The sequence below is a fragment of the Thermobia domestica genome, chromosome 1, assembly GCF_964235325.1.
Source record: "Thermobia domestica chromosome 1, izTheDome1.hap1.1, whole genome shotgun sequence".
Classification (NCBI taxonomy): domain Eukaryota; kingdom Metazoa; phylum Arthropoda; class Insecta; order Zygentoma; family Lepismatidae; genus Thermobia; species Thermobia domestica.
In genome coordinates, this window is record NC_137454.1 from 314,492,983 (window position 1) to 314,501,127 (window position 8,145).

The following is an 8,145-nucleotide window of genomic DNA, read 5'->3' on the forward strand; positions in this document are numbered from 1 at the left end:
ATAAAAGGAAGGTATACAATAAACGACATTTTATATTATGTCAATTTAGTTTACTCATTGTGGCTCAACAAGATAATATAATGTTAGAATCAGGACTATAAAAACAAATATAACAAAAGATATCAGTTATAAATTTAGGGGAGGAGGAGGGAGGAAATATAAAAAAATAAATAAAATTAGTAATTCTTGAACCACGCGAGATTTGGATCTGGGATAATTTTTATTACATCACTTTGACTTAGGGGAGGGGAGGGGTTCATAAAAATGATCAAAAATGACCAATATTTGTGTTGAATCAATAGTTTATGGGGTCGCTCAGATGAACAGTGACACTTCCCATCCCGTTTAAATCCAAATTCTGCCCCGCAATAAAGAGAATGGGAGAGAGAGGGAGAATATATATATATATATATATATATATATATATATATATATATATATATATATATATATATATATATATATATATATATACATATATATATATAAAGATCGAAAATGACCGATATCAGATAGCGCTTCAGTAATAGTAAAAAAAAGTGATTGACTAACGGAACATATTACTATTTTTCTCTTATTTTAACCCAGTGAAGTGGGTAATTGACGCTAGTAGATATATAAAACCCAGCCTTATACCCCAGATTACACTGTTATATCATATTTGTTCGAGAACATTACATCTGTAAATTAGCTTACTGAGCAACAAACCTCGCCCTTCTTTGAAACAGACATACCAGTTTCTCTGAGTTAGTTTTTGTTCTTTGCTCAGACTACTAAAGAAGAAAGAAAAATCCTCGCTTTAAAATAATAATAAAATAATGAAACGTATAGCCTAATACATAACCTTGATTATGATATATATATATATATATATATATATATATATATATATATATATATATATATATATATATATATATATATATATATATATATATATATATATATATATGAGTGTGTGAGTGTGTGTGTGTGTGTGTGTGTGTGTGTATGAACTTGTCCTTCTATTTATTTTTTGTCGAAATGCAGTTAAGAGAACGATAGTTTACGATTTAAAATTATTAATGTAAATGATGACTTTAGTTAACTAACCAACTAACTCTATGGCCTATGGAACCCGGAGGTTCAATGCCGCGTTCACAAAAGCTCTCTACTGACTTCTATCCTTAGCTAACTGCATCCAGTTTCTACTTTGTATTCCAATCTCTGCGAGATCCATCTTAATATTGTCCTCCCATCTGCGCCTAGGTCTTCCTAATGGTCGTTTTCCGATTGGTCTTCCAGTTAAGACTTTGAAAGCGTTTCTACTTTCTTTCATTCTAGCTACATGACCCGCCCACCTAAGCCTCCTAGACTTGACGACCCTAACAATGTTGGGCAAACCATATAAATTATGTAGTTCCTCGTTATGAAGTTTCCGCCATCCCCCATTCCCGTTCCTCTTAGGTCCGAATATTCGTCTCAGAATCTTGTTCTCAAATACTTTCAGTCTATGTTCTTCCCTCAGAGTAAGTGACCATGTTTCGCAGCCATACAGAACAACAGGCATGATTATCGTTTTGTATATTTTAAGCTTCAAATTCCTCGATAGAATTCGCGACGACAAGAGATTTTGAACCGAATAGTAACACGAATTCCCTGCTTTTAGTCGACATTTAATTTCTCCCTGAATATGATTTTCCTCTGTTAATAGATGACTTTAGTTATATAATAAAATAAACTTTGAACAATCAAGAATAAAAAGAATTAATTTCCATGGTAAGAAAACTGTTGGTCAGAACAAAGTTACACAGCCACACACACACACACACACACACACACACACACACACACACACACACACACACACACACACACACACAAACACACACACACACACACACATACATACACAAAATAAAAGTCCTGTGCAGTGGACTCGAGGATATGTATTCGATGAATTTTGTTACACAGAATCCAAATTTCAAAACCCCAGAACGATTGATCGTGTCAGTTTTGTTTTATTGGCCAAAAATTGTGTCCTCTCTATCCAAAATCGCTTTAAGTTTTTAGCCCATAAAAATGACACGATCAATCGTCCTGGGGTTTTCAAATTTTGATTCTTTGCAATAAAATACATCGACTCCATATCCTGGGGTACGCTGCTCAGAACAATTTGTTGTGTGTGTGTGTGTGTGTGACTGTGTTATTAGTGCCGTTTTCGTGAAAATCGTAAAATAAATTTTTAAAATAAGTCCTTACAATTAAATGTTTATTTTCCAAAAGAGAGAAATTCTGCTATCACCCACTCTCGAATTAGTAATGAAATACTTGGATATGACTGAAATCATTAAAATTGTTTAAGAAGATCATCCGAAAAAAGAAAAAAATCATGCATACCTTTGAGTTTTTCTGGAAGAAATTAATGATGTCGTACTATAGTGTTGATAATAGGATATTTATTTATAAGATATAAACAAAATTGTTAGCATCGTTTTTGAGCAAATACAAACTTTGATTACCACCTTTCAGTAAATTATTATCATTTTTGAATATAGGAAGAAAACAGGAAAAGTCTACCTGGATATTTTTTATATTTGTTTTACGTCCCATATATATGCCTTGTAGGCCGATGGACAGGGTTGATGAATGAAAGTGAGTGGTTATTATGAAATAATAATTGGTGGCATTATAACATGGTAGTAAACGAGAAAACTAGGAGAGAACTCACGGACATGATGTCCACCAAGCACACTCAGGTGGTCCAGGATTGAGCTAGAATCTCTCACACCAGAGTTAGTGCTACATCACCGAGCCATCTTACACCTTGGAACATTTTTGATTTCGATACATTGGAGAATATGTATTCAAGCATATAGATTAGAATATCTGAAAGCTGCTTTTTGAAATGTAGGAGTCATGAAACATATAGAACAGTTGAAATCTCGATTTCCTTTCATTGTCCAGAGCGGTAAGCTTCAAGGATAGATAAATTTTGCTAAATTACATATTATCCGAGAAAATATATTATTTTCTACTTCCATTTATTTATTTATTACTATACAGTATATTATATTATCTATATATTATTATAATAATAAACACTATATTGTACAATAAATATTGTGTAATTGTATAATAAATGTTAGTTTCAAAGATCTAGGATCAATATTAACAGACCAAAATCCACAAAGAAATTAAATGTCGACTGAAAGCAGAAAATTCATGTTATTATTCAGTTCAAAATCTTTTGTTGTAGTGAATTTTGTAGAGGAATTTGGAGTTTAAAATATGGCTGTGGTGCTGTATGATTGTGAAACATGGTCGCTTACTCTGAGGGAAGAACGTAGACTGAAAGTATTTGAGAATAAAATCCTGAGATGAATATTCGAACCGAAGAGGAACGGCAATCGGGAATGGCGGAAACTTAATAACGAGGAACTGCATAGGTTATACCGTTTACCAAACATTGTTAGCATCATCAAGTCTAGGAGACTCAGGTGGGCAGGTCATGTAGCCAGAATGGGCGCAGATGGGAGAACAATATTAAGATGGATCTCGCAGAAATAGGAATACAAAGTAGAAACTGGATCCAGAGTCAATGGAGAGCTTTTGACAACGCACCATTGAATCTCTGGGTCCCATAGGCCATAGAGTTAGTTGGTTTATTTATTGTATTTTTTTAATATTATTTTTTCCATTTCTACTTAAAATTAATTACTCAGTTCACTGTCTCAATCTTTCTACACCGGTATTTATTGATATTGAGGGACGACAATTTCTTAATGGCTCCGGGCGGCAAAAACTTTAAACACGGCCCTGACGACAGGGCTTTCTTTAATCTTATTATCTCTTGAAAGTAGAAAGTAAACTATTTTAAATAGTAAGTTAAGAACTTCAGTTACATTTATTGAACATCTGCAATAGGAAAAATGAATGTATTCAACATCATGAATACAATCAAATATGCTCAATGGAACAGTGATTGTAGAACCATCTGGATAATCAGACGTAGTAAAATTTATGGCAATTATTTGTCTTGTAGTTTCTTTCTTTTCTTTTTTCTTTTTTCTTTTTTTTGGTCATGTCTATGTTACAAGTGAACTAAACGGCGTGACTAACATCTTGGCATTTGAAGGCGGCGATCCAAGTTCCGTTGGCGCTCCCAACCCAAGAAGGCGGCGCTGCTAGCAAATGAGAGGCTAGCGGGATTGCCACGTTTATTTTGTACACATCCACGTCTATCCTCTGCCACCTGATCGTGCTATAGTTTGTCTGCTTAGCCATAGCCACACCCCTTAGCACTCGGCAACGTCGCGTCAGAGCTTGCGTTTTATTCGTTTAGCTGAAATGCCAAGATGTTTGTCACAGGCTTTAGTCACTTAGGATAAAGACAGCACTTCTTCTTTCTGCTTCGTGGGATAGCAATGAATAAGTTTTCTACTCTTGCCTATCCTGAGCCATACTTTTCATTATTCCCCTGAATATTCGGCATATTCTCATCGAAAACCCCGAATACTCCAACCTCAGAGAACGTCATGGACTGCCGCTTGCACTGGACCGTGTATTGGGGAATGATTTGAACTTCATTTGGCGTGCACGAATCTGATATTGTTCATGTTCTCTGAGCTGTTTCAGTTCTTCTTCTTTTATTTATCACTGCTGCAATTTTATTTTTTCTTACGTTTTATTGTTTTTTCTTTACTATCTACTGTAGTGTTATATCTTTTATATTCTATATTTATTCTTTTACCTCTTCTTTCCAGTTTTTTTTTATCTGTCCTCTGCAGCATGTTTGAATTTAATTTTTATTTCAGGCAGTTCGTTTTCATGTAGTCCTATGGATCGTGACGGGGACGAATAGCCTCAATGCTGACGTCCCTATTAACGTCAACTCAATCAAACAATTCTTTTCATTTCGGTGTAGATTTATTTCCCTACATCTTCTATTAGTTGTTCCCAATATTTCAATAGTAACTTCCTCTTCGGTATTTTTCCTTTTGTCATTCCTTCCGTAACCAATAGCACAATGTTTCACGTATCCAATCATCCAGTTTATACCTGTTTTGCCGAATCCCTTATAGGCTACGCAATTATCGTTATTAAGGACATCAACAATTTTAGACGAATCAGGAATTTATGTTTGGTTGAAAACTAGAAAAGGGAAATTTACAATCAGGAAGTGATTTTTCACCATCTAAGTCTTCTTATACGTACTTGTAGATGATTTCTGAGGTGTTGTTAATTTTCTTTGAACGCATTGCTGACCATTAAACAAAACACTCTACTTAAGAATGTTAAGTACAGAATATTCTTCTTTCTACTTTTGTCACCTCTCATTAATTTTTTGAACACAAACATATCCTTAACTTTTTAATTTTGATTTTATTTCCCTCACTTTCTCATTCTAAAGAAATGCGACTTATATGACACAGTCCAGAAAACAATTAAGGTTTCCATGTTATTGACTTCCTAGCGTCTGTACATGGAAGACTAGAAATGCGAATGAAGGTTATGGCCTTATTATTCGGTATTTCGTTATCATTTTTGCATTCAGTTTATAGAATCAGTGGAACAACGAGCTGAAAAATACTGCCAGGATTACTGGTCATGAGATTTGAATCCGCGACACGTTGCCAATTTTCATAAAGAGAATGTCAATTCGATGAAATAATTAGATACGAATTCATTTGGAAAACGTTCTGCAGATAAGAATAAACACCCACATCAGACAAATAAAATCAGGTGCGATTTCCGGAAAAGAAAAGAAAGAACTTGTCTATTCGTAGATTGACATTTAAATGTATCCTAATAGAATTGACATTCTAATACTATATAAAATAAGAGCTGTTCTATAACTGCATAGACTAGCATGATCACTCTAGCATTTAACAAATCAAGTCTCTGATAGCACTAGTTCAACTAAATAATGCGAGGTTAGTGAGTCGGCTTTTAACGCCATTATTTCTAAGTTTCTAATTTAGAGTTTACTGTCTTTTAATTCAAATAACATCCAACTAACCCGAAAATTCTTGGTCTAGACTTTCTCGTAATATGTTTTATTAGCAAAACTATATCATCACATTTCAAATATCAAAAGTTAAAATTATAAATAATGTTTTCTTGCATATCCAATGGTAACACTTTACATGTAAGTATTTAGCTAGTTCGATTGATGTAAAAGTGCTTTTGCCATGTGCTTGATATAGACGGTAACTAATTTTATCATAATTTTTAAATTTTCAGATCTTACTCGCTGGTGTCCTGATTTTAGACCACTGTTTGGAGTTAGACACAAGTGCATATCAGGCATTCGAGGAGTGGGACTACTAACTTCAGTACAAAATGGCGGCAGCACTAGTACTTCAGAGGAAAAAGAACATAGTGAACAGTTTGATGCGCAAAATGCCTGTACAGCCCAGTTTGCCTCTTCTGTCCTGTGTATTTACGTTCAGTCGAGTTCTCGTTATTTTTGGCTACGTTCAATACGAGACTTCTAAGTTAACAAATGACTCATGATCCTGTATATACAGTAAATATATATATGTGTATGTGTTTGTGTGTATGTTGGTGAATGCTAATGTGTGTACAACTGTATGTAATTTAAGAGTGGTATTTGTAGTTCCTGTGAGTTTTAATTTAATATGACTGTATCATATTGATTGATAATGTACAATAAATAAAAGAATATATTTGAAAACAATACCTAATCCTTAATTAGAAACTCATACAGCTATTGTCAATAACAAATATTCTAAGGAAAGATAAGTTGTCTTTCAACGTTTTTCTTCTCACTTACTTATTTAACGACTTCCAGTTAGTTTGCGATACCAGTTTACGATGGAATCAACAATCCTGAATAAATATGCTAAAAGAAGTGAAAGAAAATTGACCAGTTTCATATTTAAAGGTTTCACCCACCCACCCCATTCACCTGTGAAACTGAAGAAAAAATCCTGGAAAAACTTTAATCAGGGTGGTCAGTCAGCGGATTCGAATGTGATATCCAGATAACAAAGCAAGAACACTAATCTTTAGCCTACACAGCTCAGTTTTCATTATCAGTACATTCATATTTAACAGGATTAGGATTAGGAATTATATTTCTGAGCTTTAAGCATCTATGACCATCTTAGTCAGTCACACACTTGAGGTATGGCGTCCCTCGGTGATCACTCTACTCGAGGAAGTGGAGACGAAGAAAGAAATGAGGAAGGAAGGAAGAGGCCTGGGGCTATTATATTAGGTACCATCCCAATATTTGCCTAGTGTGAATGAGGAAAACCCAGGAAGAACCTTAGTCAGGATGGCTGGTCTGAAAAAAACATATTACACCTTTTCGACCTTTTCTCTCGCACCAAAGACGAGAGAGTTAGCAACTAGCTATACGGAACCACTTCATACTTAATATTACGTCATAAGATAATATATAAAATATACTTTACTGAACAATTGTAGGTAAATAGTTAACGTTCTTGTCCCATAAGTGTTAACTATCAGGTTCATATCTGAAGACATCAATCCTACGTGTGTTTTCCAATGATTTTTATTATTATTATTATTATTTTCTTGAGTTCCACTTGCTCAATTTGACTTAACTTTTGTGAAAACTGTATCTTTCTTTAAGACGTAAAGGTTATTCATCATTCCTTATCAGTAAGTTTTATACTTTTGGGTATATACAGGGTGTTCATGAACTTCACCGACACATTTCAAGAGGTGATTTCACGCATCGAAATAAGAAAAGAAAAATCATATGGACCTGTGGGGTAAGGTGCATAAGTTCAGAGTTAGAGCCATACAAAAGCTTGGGAAAAAATAAATTGCAACACTTGTTATTTTCAAACTTGAAGTACCATGGAATGGCAGTCTATATCAACGTAAAATAAGTCATATTATATATGCAATCCAAATTACATGTTTCAGGAATTCCTGTGAGATGGATACGCAAGGGATTCCCCACGGATATAATTCTGAAACATGCTCCCAACAGAAATACCAGATATACACGGACTTAAAGGTAAGTCCAAAGCAGGGAAAAAGTAAGCCTTGACAATAGTCAGCACGGAATGTGTTAGCAGGAGGTCAAAAGTGTTAGGAAGGTACCACACTTCTCCGATTCCTCATGTTCGAAATAATGCATGGTGCGATGTACTGTTTCATTCT

The 8,145-nt window shown here is 34.4% G+C and overlaps 1 long non-coding RNA gene across 3 annotated transcripts in view; it reads left to right on the top strand.

Moving 5' to 3' along the window:
* Positions 1-6,690, top strand: part of LOC145667864 (uncharacterized) — an 80,207-nt gene extending 73,517 nt beyond the window's left edge. The window contains exon 3 of one of the 3 annotated variants that reach the window (XR_014127920.1): positions 6,226-6,688. This is a non-coding gene — a long non-coding RNA (uncharacterized LOC145667864). Of the gene's footprint in view, positions 1-6,225 lie in introns of all 3 variants that reach the window. The other 2 variants (XR_014127918.1, XR_014127919.1) reach the window with 2 other exon arrangements.
* Positions 6,691-8,145: the final 1,455 nt, after the last annotated feature.